The 13,532-nt window shown below is 38.3% G+C and overlaps 1 protein-coding gene across 2 annotated transcripts in view; it reads left to right on the top strand.

Annotated features, from left to right (window-relative positions):
- ATP7A (ATPase copper transporting alpha) overlaps positions 1–13,532 on the top strand; it is a 113,055-nt gene that overhangs the window by 60,438 nt on the left and 39,085 nt on the right. The window lies entirely within an intron of this gene.

The following is a 13,532-nucleotide window of genomic DNA, read 5'->3' as shown; positions in this document are numbered from 1 at the left end:
ACAGTTGGGAAGGGGCCTGATTCTTTCTTCCTGTTATCCAGACTGGAATTCTGCTGTCCTCAGCCAGGAGAGCAGGATCCACCAGTCAAGCTAGAAGCTTGCTTGTATGTTGCTGTAGAGTCATTTCAGGAGTTCTTTTCCAAGTCTGTTGTCACCTATTGCTTGATCTTGACTACACCCTCCAGTCAAGATACCCATCTGGGAGTAAGCCATCAAATAGCACCCCTCCCTTGGTCTATTTAAAGAGAGTCCTTCTAAGTGCCTCATTGGTTCTCTAGGTTCTCACCTCCCCACCCACAAATCTAGGCATCAGGAAAATTAAAAATAGTTCTTCCCCACAAAAGGTTTGGTGACCTGATGTAATGTGACTCCTATGGAGGTATGCTATTATATATGTTGATTATGAGTTGGTGACTTCAAAGGTATCTTTTTACAGCCAGGGATTAATGAATCATTCTCTAAACATATCCCTAATAGCTCCAGGAAAGGACACACATTTGGTAGCCTCATCTGAGGAATGTTTGAAAACCATTGGAAGACCCTTATAGTAGTGGTGGTTTTTCTTTAGGCCATTGGGGTATTTTCTATAATTTGTCTTTTCTAGATCATTTATTATGAAATAAGAGGAAAGAAAGTAAAACCTACTGGTGAGGAATTTAATCAGTTTCCAGCATTTCCAAAATTACCCCAATTGAAGGTGACCCCTCCATCATTGGATTTCCCAGCACTTTGTATTCTTTGTCTGCTTATCATATTCTATCACGTACTGTATTTGAAATCTATATTCAACATAATTTTTTCCTCTCAGCTACACAGGAGAGATATTCTTATGTTCTAAGGAGAATTCCATTTGACTAAAGAGCAGACTAATAAGACCTGAAAGCTTCCCCCTTCACATCAAAAGTTCATTTATTTAAGAAGTCTATAGAGTTAATTAAATTGGAATTAGTGACCTTGGTGTGTTTTCCAGGTCATTCACTTCCAGTTCGACAAAGTTCTTGCTTGGGGTTTTACTTAGTTTGTCATTTTGTTTCTCACAGTAAGAGTCCCAGTGAAAGTAGCTTTGTGGTTGAATACAGGATAGTCCAGACTTGAAGAATATTACTTTTCACAAGAACTGGAGCCAAATAGCCTTTGATTTCACCTAGTTGGTAAAAGATCTGGTCACCTCAGCCATTGTGTGTTTCATTTTGAAAAAGCGCTAAAACCTGGAGCTCAAAGGAGTTCTATGTGGAAGTGATATGGAAATGCAGGCACTTCCCACTTGATGCACTTTCCTTTCCCTGCCCTTCTCCCAAATAAAAGCCTGTTGATGAAGTTCAAAATTTGAGTCTCATGTCCATTGAGATTGGGAATAAACTTTCCATCAATTCTACTTATTTTGAGGAAAAGAGCAGACTCCAGTTAGATCCAAGGTTGTGCTCATTATGATAGCGAGGGAAGTTTTTAGGGAAAAAGAGAAGTACAGTAATAGTTTCCAAATTTTTTCTACTCCTTTGGCACCTGATTCGATTTCATGGACCCCCATTTGGTATTTCTCTCTTAATTTGCCCTTCTAAAATTCTTCTGAAGCTAGTTTCTTTATATTTGCCACCTGCCATGGCATAGATCCTAGGCATCCACTTGGGCCCCTCATATGCAGTTGTCTCTGATTTGTTTTTGAGGAAAAGCCAAATTGGAAAATTAGAATCGACAGGTGCTTGTTTCAGTTATTTATTTTTAAGGCACTTTTATGGTTTGAATTGATCTCCATAATAATCATTTTTACTTCATAACGTTTGTGTAATTCTTTGACTAATCAGAGCCATCCATCAAGAAAAGAAGTGGTATTTTTCAACTTGTTGGCTTGGGGGAAAGACTAGCAGGAAAATAGATTTGAATTCTACAGCACAGTTTTTTTCTTTTAATATAAGTGGTTTAATTTTTAATGAGTAATAAATGTGACACCTGAATTTGATTTTTAAAAATCTTTAAATGAAACTATTTACATTTTCCTTTGATCTAAAGTGATTGGTACTGTGTGCCAGAATGGAAGCTGAATCCCACTAATTATGTAGTTATATAGCTTTACTCCTGGCGGTAGTACCTTTGATAATAGTAGTAAGACTTTTACCATCTAGAAACCAATACACTTGAATTTTTCTCCAAATTTACTTATGTTCTGCTTACTAACAACAAAAATATTCTGTAGAAAACATAGCTCCCCTACTTAGTGAGCCACCTCAGGTAGAAATCATTGTTTGTCTGACAGCATTTATACTCATAATTGCAGAGCTAGAGTCTTCATTGATATTTGCATGTATGTTCCTATGTGGTTTTCCAAAAAAGCCTACTGAATGCCACTCAGAGATGTTGACTATTTCTTCAAGATCTTTCTAGGATTTACCACTGCTTAACAAAGAACTGTTAAAGGTCAGACCAATGTTATTTGATTTTGGCTAATTTGCAAAGAAATGGAATTAACTCTAACCTGAAAACACTTTACATATACACAAATATGTGTATACGTGTGTGTGGCACACACATATAAATTGCACATGTATGCACACATATGTTTATATGTGTGTATATATTTCTACCCACATATAATTTACTATTAATTACAGAGTAAATTAGGAGTAATAGTAAATTACTTTTACTACAATAAATAGAAAAATACAAATAGTAAACTACTATTGATTACAGAGTAAATTTTGTATGTGTATACACTTACATATCTATATCTATATATATATGATACATACACATATAGAGGGAGAGACGTATTTGTGTGTATATTATAAAATAGTGAGAGATACATAGTGCTATACTTTCTAAGTTTGGCAAGTTGATAGTTTACAGTGAAAAGGTAAAAGGATACTTCTTAGTACTTCCTTTCCTGCTTTTCCTATTCCCTAATCCCTCCTCTCACAGGAACTCTCTAGGCTCACTCTTGGTGTATTTCAGCATATAGGAAATATGTAAATAATATGCTAATTAACATTAGCATTCACTGGGAGTTGCTTATTTAAGTGAAGTCATAGGTCTGAACCAACAAGTTACATTACAGTAGGACATTGTTTTATACAAACACAGCCCTTGCAAATTCAGGTATACGTGACTGGTAATAGAAAAAATAAAGGCAGAAAAATACATAAAATAAAACATTTAAATTACTGTTAAATCTGCTCCATTTTCCCTCAATTATGCTCATTCTCTCTCTGAGAAGTGAGTCATCACATAGTTTTGCACTAAATATTAGCTCTTGCATCAGTCTTTGTCAGAGTTCTCACTTATAACAAATCATGTCTGTGTCAGAGTAATGCTTCTCTTTGTTTCATTAATGTGGTTTAGTTATTAATAATGGCCCCAGAGTATAAGAGTAGTGATGCTGGTAGCTCTGAGAAGCCTAAGAAAACTAGTAAAGTAGCTAGGCATGTTTGTATAAAGAAATACTTATTCTATAATGGGGTTTGCTATTATGTGTGATTTTCAGCTTACGTGAAGGGTCTTGGAATGTATTGGACACATAAAATGAGATCCTACTGTACATATATTGTGGCCACAGTACATTAGGTATTTTTCAGGTCATGGTTCCTGTCCTCTAGGTAACATGGCATATGTTACCTTCAGAACATCAACTTAGTAATATTTTTATAAACATTTTGATCACTTTTTAGAGTATTTGAAGTCTAATTATAGTCAGCCGACAGAATCATGGAATTTATTGCGAGACTTTAGAAATTATATTTTTGAGAATGCAACATTTAGATTAATAATAATAATAATGATAGCACTTATACAATGCTTTACATTTTAAAAAGTACTTTATATGCATTTTCTCATTTGGTCCTTACATTTAATAACCCTGTAAGGTAGGTACTATCATTAACCCCATTTCACAGATGAGGAAAGTGAGACTGACAGAATTGAATGATTTTCCCAGTGTCATACAACTAGCAGGTGTCTGCAGGTGGATTTTTTTTTAACCCCAGCCTTCCATCTTTGAATCAGTATTGTGTATCGGTTCAAAGGCAGAAGAGCCGAAAGAGTTAGACAATGGGGGTTAAGTGACTTGCCCAGGGTCACACAGCTAGGTAATGTCCTGAGGTCAAATTTGAATTTAGGACCTCCCATCTAGCTCTCATTCCACTGAGCCACCTAGCTGCCCCCTGCAGGTGGATTTTAACACTGTGCCACTTTAGCAACCAGATTTTTGGGAAGTTAACCATTTCCAAGAACTCTCAGAACTCTTGATAGAATTTTGCATAAGCTCTGATATGCAGTCAGTGATCTTCCTACCACATTGAATAAGTCAGCTTAATGCTTTAGGGCTTTAATAAGTTTACAGAGAGAATTAATAGTCAAGGACATTTCTAACATTGCAGCAGATGGGATGAAATACCATGTGTTTTCTCAATTCCAGGGTTTAGTACTTTTCAGAAATTGTGTCTGTAATTGCAGTGGACTAATCTTATAAAAGAATATAGCACTGTTGTTTGTTTGGCTAAGTGTCAGTGGAAATCAGGAAGCTAACTTTGAAGTGATGTAGTTGGAATTTAATTATCACAGTAGACTTAGATTTAAGGAAAAGACAAAATTAGAAAATAACATGATAGCCTTTCTCTGGGATTATTTGCCCTGATGGAAAGAGAAATAACTAGGGCTTGATTTACATGATCTGAGAAGGCCAAACCTAACTCCAAAGCCTCAGACGGCACATTATCACTGCACTGCCTGCCATGAGGTTGCATTTGAAGGAGATCTCCCAAACATTCTAAGCATATTCCTCCCTCATGGACATCTTTCCAACTACTAAGACTCTTCCTAGAATTACTCCTCTATGGTTGCCATACTCATATACTTTTATAACCTACCCATGTCAGCGATATACCCAGTTGCTGATATAAAAACCAAATTTCCTATCCCCTTATTCTCTTATTCTCATTTACCTTAATCCTCCCATGCCAGTGTTGCTAATGTGACCCCTAAAATACCTATTCCATAATTAACAAACCACCTTTCATCTTAAACCCCTCCCTTTCTCACTTCTTCCATCTTCTGGCACTCACTGAGACCTTGCTTCTTCCCAACAACATTACTTCTCATCATCTTTTCCATTACTGACTGCACTTTCATATCTATGTTAGCTATTATTTATTGTTATTATCTTGCCATCACTTATATGCATTCTACTTCTATGGGCACAAACCTCAAAATTCCTTTATCTGACCATAATCTTTTATCATTCCTTCTTTCTCTGTGCCTTAGGACCACTAATCCTATTCTCTGTTCTTGTGACTTCCATTCCCCTTACCTTTTTGCAAGTTGGCCCTTCCCTCTACCCCTCAGTTCTTTCCCAGACCATTACTCTTGCACAAGCTACTTCTCCTCCCTTCTCTATATCCATCCCTTGATGAACCAACTCAAACTGATTGGTGAGGTAGGAGGATGTCTACCCCAAGTGTGTGAAGCCTTCCTCCAGTTGTATGGGTTATTGAGAACAATTTATTCCAGTGGCTATGAAGGCAGCTATAGAAGAGGCTGTGGAGCACTTAGAGTTTGGTCAGACATCAAAAATGTGAAGGACATCCACTGCATCCCAGGCCATCACCATTTATCCTGACTTTTGTCTTGCCACTGGACTTAGATGACTTTGGGAGAGTGAGGCTGACAAATTTGTGCAATCTGCCTCACTTCAATCCAACTCATGCTCAAGTCAAGACGTCACCCTGTGATGTCAATGGTCCTCTTCAGAAATGAAGAATGAATAGCAACAACATCTCTTGGGTCAAATATTAAGTCCTCTCTTTGTCAGTTAAAGCTCTTCATAACCTGATCCTTTTCTGCCTTGCCATTGTTCTTACACTTCCAGCCTTTCCATGCACAGGTATTAGTTTTTAAATGTTTGCTGACCAATCCACATACCTTCTATGTAATAGATATTTCTGGAATCAGTTAAAAACATTGTCTTGATAGCCCGTGATGCAAACCCAGTTAATGACTTTCAGAGCCTTCAATCGTATTTTTCATGTGCTCATCAAAGAAAATTCAGGGCAAAGGGCCAAACTCCTTACTCATTCATTTTCAGAATAACTTTTCAATTATAAGGTTCCTTTTATGGGATTCTTCCTCATGACAGTCTTGAATCTTTTACCAAGTTAAAAACAAGTTGAATATGTTTCATTGACAGGGTTTAAATGGACTTATAAGAATGAGACAAATATCTTTTCAATATGACTATTTTCTTGATCATTTTTCAATTTTCTATGAAATTGAAACCATCAGAGCAGAATGTTAATGGGAAAAGGAACTGGACTTGTGATATTATTGGTGTAGAGATTTTTTGTTTAGGAAAACTCCCTCTAACAGTGCAGGTAGATACTTTCTCTACATCTTACGTTGTTGAGTCATTTCATTTGTGCCTGACTCTTTGTGACCCTATTTGGAGAGAACTTTTTTTGGCAGAGATACTGAGAGTACTGAGAGATCCAGTAACTTGCCCAGTGATAGCCAGTGTGTGTGTTAGAGGCTGGCCATGAAGCTATATCTTTGTGACTTCAAGGCAAGGCCATCCCTTTCTCCACTGTGCAATCCTGCCTCTTTACAATGTTGGAATGCCATAGAAACTCTTATCTTGAATGAGCATAATATGGATAAGATTGTTTTTGGTGGGGGGCACTGAGGTGGCTCAGTGGATTGACAGTCAGGCCAAAGATGAGAGGTCCTGGTTTAAATATGGCCTCAGATACTTCCTAGCTGTGTGACCTGGGCAGGTCACTTGACTCCTCTTTCCTAGCCCTTACCTCCATTCTGCATTATAACTAGTACACAGTATTGATTCTGAGACAGAAGGTAAGAGTTAAAAAAAAAGATCGATTTTGAGACAGCATGTCATGTGAGTGGTCACATTGTGATATCACAGAAAGACATTGTATTAGAGGTGTGCCTTGGGCATCCAGTGTACTTAACAGTTAGGACGTTGTCTAGTTCATGTGATACACTCAAAGGAGTAAACTTAATAAGCATCTGAGGAATCTCATATTGATCCTTAGTAGAATTTTGGCAGGTTCTATTTTATTCACGTGTCTAAAATAATCCTTGGGAGAAAAGGAATGTAGCTCAAGGTTGTAGTAGGGTTTTTTTGATGGCCACATTCCCCTGATGATTCACATTGGGCTTGTAGTCCATTCAAACCTTCAGATCTTTTTCAGAAGTGCTGTTTAACCCTTAAAACTCTATCTGGTACTCAGGGTAGATTATGTAAGATTTTACACTTGTTCTTTAAGAGGCTTTGAGATCTTCACTCTGTCCCTCGTTTTGTCAATTCTCCCTTTCAATTTGGTATTTACAGATTTGATAAGCAGCCCATCTATACCATTGTCCAAATTATTGATAAAAATGCTAAACAGCACGGGGTCAAACACAAATCCCTGGAATACCCAACCGGAGGCTCCTCAAATGCTGACGTCTGAACCATTAACATCTATATATACATGTAGTCCATCAGGACCTATATACATATACACCTGGAATGATTTCACAAAAGCTATCAAGCTCACCCTTATCTTCCAGTTCAGTTCAGGGCCTAGCATTAACCCCAGACATTCCCTAGGTCTTTCTCAGTCTCCCCAGAACCTCAGGACAGAAGAATAAGCCTAGGCTGCTTAAACTGCTAAAAGCTTAGACAGTTTTTATAATGTGTAAGTTATAATTAAGTGTCACCTTCCATTGGCTATTAGATTTCCATTTTAGATCTTAGTTTAAAAAAGCAGAGGAAAAAGTCAGCTTGATAAATTGACTTATATTCATTCTGGTCCCTTCTGAGGCCTCATTTTGATGTGGTATGGATGTGGCCCTAGGGTTTCAGCCTAATATTGCAAAAGCTCTGACTCATTCTGCCAAACTGGAAAGACTCTCCTTCAAGTGCCAGTGTCCTACTTGGAATTCCATCTCAAATAGGCCCTCACTGATAGTCTCAGAACCTAGAAATACATCTAGTTGGTCAAGTTTAAAACACTCAAACAATTAAAAAATAAGGAAAAATATTTCCTTAAGCATTAAGAAACAAGAGGAGTATTTCTATGTTGATTAGTATGCTAGTTTCCTTATTTACTCACATTATTAATAAATAAAAGGTGAAACAATAAGGAGTATAGTAAATTCACCACCAAGTACATTTTGCATTTTAAATCAAGGAAATTATTTTTAAAAATATTTTTAAACAAACTAAAAAGAATTCTCACTGTTTTTTTCTTAAGAGTGATCAGTTACACTGTGTTTAAAACTTTTAGGGGAAGAGTATGCTATGTTGTTCAGCTTTTGAACTTCAAATCTACTTTGGATTGTGGCTTTGGGCTGGAAGCCAGGGTTTGCCTAAAGTCTTGCACTAGCCAGAAGAACTTGAAACTGAAAAAGTAGGGGGAAGGATAAAATTGCCTTTGGGTCTTCATCAAGCCCCAGATCATCCAGTGTAGCTGAAAAAGACTTGCAAGTGAAATACTCAGAAGTTCACCACAGACAGAGCCCAAGAAAGAAAACATGAATAATAACAGTAATAATACTACAGCTTATGGCCTTAGATATCTCTACACAGATGCACAAACTATGACAGACAGCAGAATAATCCTAATATAAGGAAGTAAATTAACTACAAAAGTATCACTGAGACTTAGTGATCTAGACTTCATGCCTGGCACATGGCTGTAGGAGGGTCTACTCAAGAAGAAAAAAAATAGATAAAAGAGTATGCATGAGTGTGTGTGTGTGTGTGTGTGTGTGTGTGTGTGTGTGTGTGGTATATGGCAGGAGGTATGGGATGGAGACAGGACAGAGGAGCTTCATATATTAAAAAGATATAAGAAGATATGAGGAAATTCAGGAACCCAAGAACGGTAGTCTCAGGGGGAAGAGGGAAGTATTTGGGTGAAGATCCATGGAGGCTTAATCTTTTGTTTTGGAAAAGGGAAAAAGGTAGTGACTCTGGAACCGATTGAGTGGCTAGACCTAAACAATAACCTTTTTTGTTGCGGAATTGTAATTGGAATCTTCTTTTCAAGGTACCTACATTTCCCAATATGTCTCTTCCCATCTCTCTCCCAGAAAGTCATACCTTATAGCAAAGAACTGAAAATTTAAAAACCCAGTTCGGCAAAACTAACTAATATTAACTAAATGCAACATTATATACAATGTTTATACCTGCCGTCCCTCACCTTTGCCAAAGAAGGGAGTGGAGTGCATGTTCATATCTCCTTTGAGGAAACTGAGCTTTGACTCATCAGAAAGCAAATGCAATCTTGGGCTGAATGAAGGAGGTGATAGTGCTAGAGGTGATAGTGCTAGAGTACTCCACCTTGAGCAGACAATATCACTTTGAATTCTGGGCACTGCTGGAGTCTCCACAGGAGTGTCACCAGAACAGTAAAGGTTCTCAAGCTTGTACTCTGTGAGGATCAGCTGAAAGGTCTGAGGCTATGTAGCCTAGAGGAGATTTAGGGGAACACAGTATAGTTGCTGTTCAATTTTTAGAAAATCACAAAATGGATTTCAAAGCCAAATATAAAATTTCTTTTCTTCCCATTTGGGGCTTTGTGCCGGTGTTCTCTTCTATTAATGATAAGAATTATGCAGCATTGACTCAGTCTTAAAATACTAGCAAATGGGCATGTATATTCCAGCTCCATAGCAGATAGTAATAGAAAGAATGTTGATTCCACCCTTCAGAAGTGAATTTAGGGATCAGATAGGGGAGCACACCAAGCATCCAGAACCCTTAGACCAACTCTCAGGGTAACTCGCATCTGTCAGGTTGACACCAAATACCAATCCATTATTCAGTGTATTACATGTCTACTATGCTGAGGATATAATACTGGCCCAGGTGGTTGGGTGGACACAAATGATATGAAGGTAAAGGCAGCTAAGCAGTAGGATAAACTATGGAAGAGATTTTGGGAATCATTAAGACCACACCTTCCCTCATGGAACAGGTAAGGAAATTGAGACTGAGGAGGTCAAATTAAGCTCACAAAAGTGTAAAGTGGCAAAGTCAGGATTTGAACTGAAGCTTCTTCAGAAGCTCCATGTCCAAAAATACATGTACAAAATATTTATAGCTGCGCTCTTTGTGGTGGGAAAAAATTGGAAAATGAAGGGATGTCCATTGATTGGGGAATGGCTGAACACATTGTGGTATATGTTGGTGATGGAATACTATTGTGCTGTAAGGATTGATGAACTGGAGGAATTCCATGTGAACTGGAACGACATCCAGGAAATAATGCAGAGTGAAAGGAGCAGAACCAGAACATCGTATACAGAAAGTAAAACACTGTGGAAAAATCCAGTTTAATGGACTTTGCTACTAGTAGCAATGCAACAAGTCAGGACACTCCTGACAGACTTAGAGAAAGAATGCTGTCCACATTGAGAGAAAGAACTTTGGGAGTAGAAATGCACAAGCAAAACATGTGACATCACTCATCACATGTATATACGGGGATGTGATTTGGGGTTTAGGCTTTTAAAAATTGCTCTAAAGCAAAAATGAATAATATGGAAATAGGTATCAAGTAATAACATTTGTATAACCCAGTGGAACTGCTTGTTGGCTCTGGGAGTTGAGGAGGGAAAAGGGGAAGAAAAGAAAAATGAATCATGTGAACATGGGAAAATATTTAAAAATAGATAAATTAGAAAAAAAAAGAAGCTCCATGTCCAGTGTTCTTCCCAGCACAGCATCTTGCCTTCCTAGGAAAGAACATCTCTACAAATGCTTGAAGGGACAATTAATCATTTGTTCTATACCTACTATGTGTTAGGCACTTTGCTAAGCACTGGAGATACCAAAAAAAGGGTAGAAGACAGCCCTTGACCTCAAGAAGTTCATAGCCTAATGGGGAGACAACATACAAATAACCATGTACAAATGGGTTCTAGACCTAGGTGAAGTTGAAGATATTCATTAGAAAGAGAGCACTAGTGGGAACAGCTAGATGGCTCAGTGGATTGAGACCCAGGCCTAGAGATGGGAGGTCCTGGGTTCAAATCTAGTCTCAGATACTTCCCAGTTGTGTGACCCTGGGCAAGTCACTTAACACACACACACACACACACACACACACACACACACACACACCCATGCCTAGTTCTTACCACTCATCTGCTTTGTGACCATTACACAGTATTGAGTCTAGATTGAAGGTAAGTATTTATGGAAGGAAGGAAGGAAGGAAGGAAGGAAGGAAGGAAGGAAGGAAGGAAGGAAGGAAGGAAGGAAGGAAGGAAGGAAGGAAGGAAGGAAGGAAGGAAGGAAGGAAGGAAGGAAGGAAGGAAGGAAGGGAGGGAGGGAGGGAGGGTGGGAGGGAGGAAGGAAGGAAGGAAGGAAGGAAGGAAGGAAGGAAGGAAGGAAGGAAGGAAGGAAGGAAGGAAAGAATTAGGAAAGACTTCCTGTAGAAGGTAGAATTTTAGCTGGTACTTGAAAGATGTCCTAAAACCTTAATTAGGAGACAAGGGCACTCAAGTCAGTTTTGCTAACCTAGACTAGCCCTAGTTGGTGCTGTTTATAAGATAAACAGGACTCAGATTCTGAAGGCTAGAAGAGCCCAGCCCAATCTGATTCTGAACAAAAATGCTTTTAGAGAAATGCAAATCAAAACAACTCTGAGGTACCACTTTACACCTAGCAGATTGACTAACATGACAGCAAAGAAAGATAATAAATGTTGATGGGAATATGGCAAAATAGGGACATTAATGCATTGCTGGTGGAGTTGTGAATTGATCCAACCATTCTGGGTGGCAATTTGGAACTATGCCCAAAGGGCACTAAAAGACTTGTCTGCCCTTTGATACAGCCATACCTCTGCTGGGTTTTTTGTTTTGTTTTATTTTGTTTTGTTTTGTTTTGTTTTGTTTTGTTTTGTTTTGTTTTGTTTTGTTTTTAAACCCTTACCTTCCATCTTGGAGTCACTCCAAGGCAGAAGAGTGGTTAGGGCTAGGCAATGGGGGTTAAGTGACTTGTCCAGAGTCACACACAGCTGGGAAGTGTCTGAGGCTATATTTGAACCTAGGACCTCCCATCTCTAGGCCTGATTCTCAATCCAATGAGCCACCCAGCTGCCCCCCACTGCTGGGTTTATACCCCAAAGAAATAATAAGGTAAAAGACTTGTGCAAAAATATTTACAGCCATGCTCTTTGTGGTAGCAAAAATTTGGAAAATGAGGGGGATTCCCCCAATTGGGGAATGGCTGAACAAATTGTGGTATCTGTTGGTAATGGAATACTATTGTGCTCAAAGGAATAATGAACTGGAGGAATTCCATGTGAACTGTAAAGACCTCCAGGAATGGATGCAGAGTGAAAGGAGCAAAACCGGAAGAACCTTATACACAGAGACGGATACACTGTGGCACAATCTAATGTAATGGACTTCTGTACTAGCATAAATGATCACCCTAGTGCAATTATCAGTAATATGGAAATAGGTCTTGATCAATGACACATGTAAAACTCATTGGAATTGTGCATTGGCTATGGGAGGAGGGACAGGGGAGGGGAGGGAAAGAACATGAATCATGTGACAATGGAAAAATTATCTTAACTAATCAATTAAATAAAATTAAGAAAAAAAGAACAAAAATACCATGACTTTTCTAGGACTGTGTTGGGAGGAGAAAAGAGAGATTTCCCTTTAAGCTACTTTCAGGATGCCCTTTTGAAGGAATAATTCAGACTGATATTAACATGATATTAAAATTAATTCTCCCCATACCTATTGTGAAGAAATTGTAAATGTCTAAAATTTCATTTTTAGCTGTTTGCTTTGAAAAGAAGGTGTGTGTGTGTGTGTGTTGGGATAGGTAATATTCTCATTTTATATACTAGAAGGTTGAGCTTTAAGGAGGTTCTGCATATTCCCTGAGGTCATCTACGAATTGACAAGAGCTGTCACTAGATGGAAGCCACATCTTTGGGACATCTAGCTTAGTGTACTTTCTCCTTTGTCAGACATCTTAGTTATGTGGGAAAGAAAGAGAAATTGTCATGGCAGTAATGTTCATGTCATCATTGACCCTTGGGAATATAGCAAAACTAGATACTGGGGGAAATGGGAATACGTGCTCCCAGATCATGGCAATGAGTAAGTGTGGCATTGCCTCAGACAAAGACCTGCAATATTGTTGTCTTTGGCAAGACTTGTCTACACCTTGTCCTGCCAATCAAGTTATCTTAATTGAAGCTTTTCTGATTTGAAGATTAAGTTCCATACCCATTTATTTTCGTTAGCTAATCCATTCCCCTAGGGATTTAGCCTGTTAAGTTGCTGGGCAAGTTCAAATTATTATGGTAATTTGTGTGCAGAGATGATAGGAAGAAGCTCTTTGTATACTGTTGGGAAATTCCAAGTGTGTTTGTTTGTACCCATTTGCTATCTGATGTCTTTGCTGTCTTGTAGTCACAAATGCCTGCCTTCAACCATATCAGTCTTACCAATATACGCTCCTTTTCCTTTAGGGACAACATTCAAAGCCAGAAGTTATGGAGAAG

This window comes from Monodelphis domestica, chromosome X (genome assembly GCF_027887165.1).
Source record: "Monodelphis domestica isolate mMonDom1 chromosome X, mMonDom1.pri, whole genome shotgun sequence".
Classification (NCBI taxonomy): Eukaryota; Metazoa; Chordata; class Mammalia; order Didelphimorphia; family Didelphidae; genus Monodelphis; species Monodelphis domestica.
Note: the sequence above shows the minus strand (reverse complement) of the source record. Positions and strands in the feature narration are given on the sequence as shown.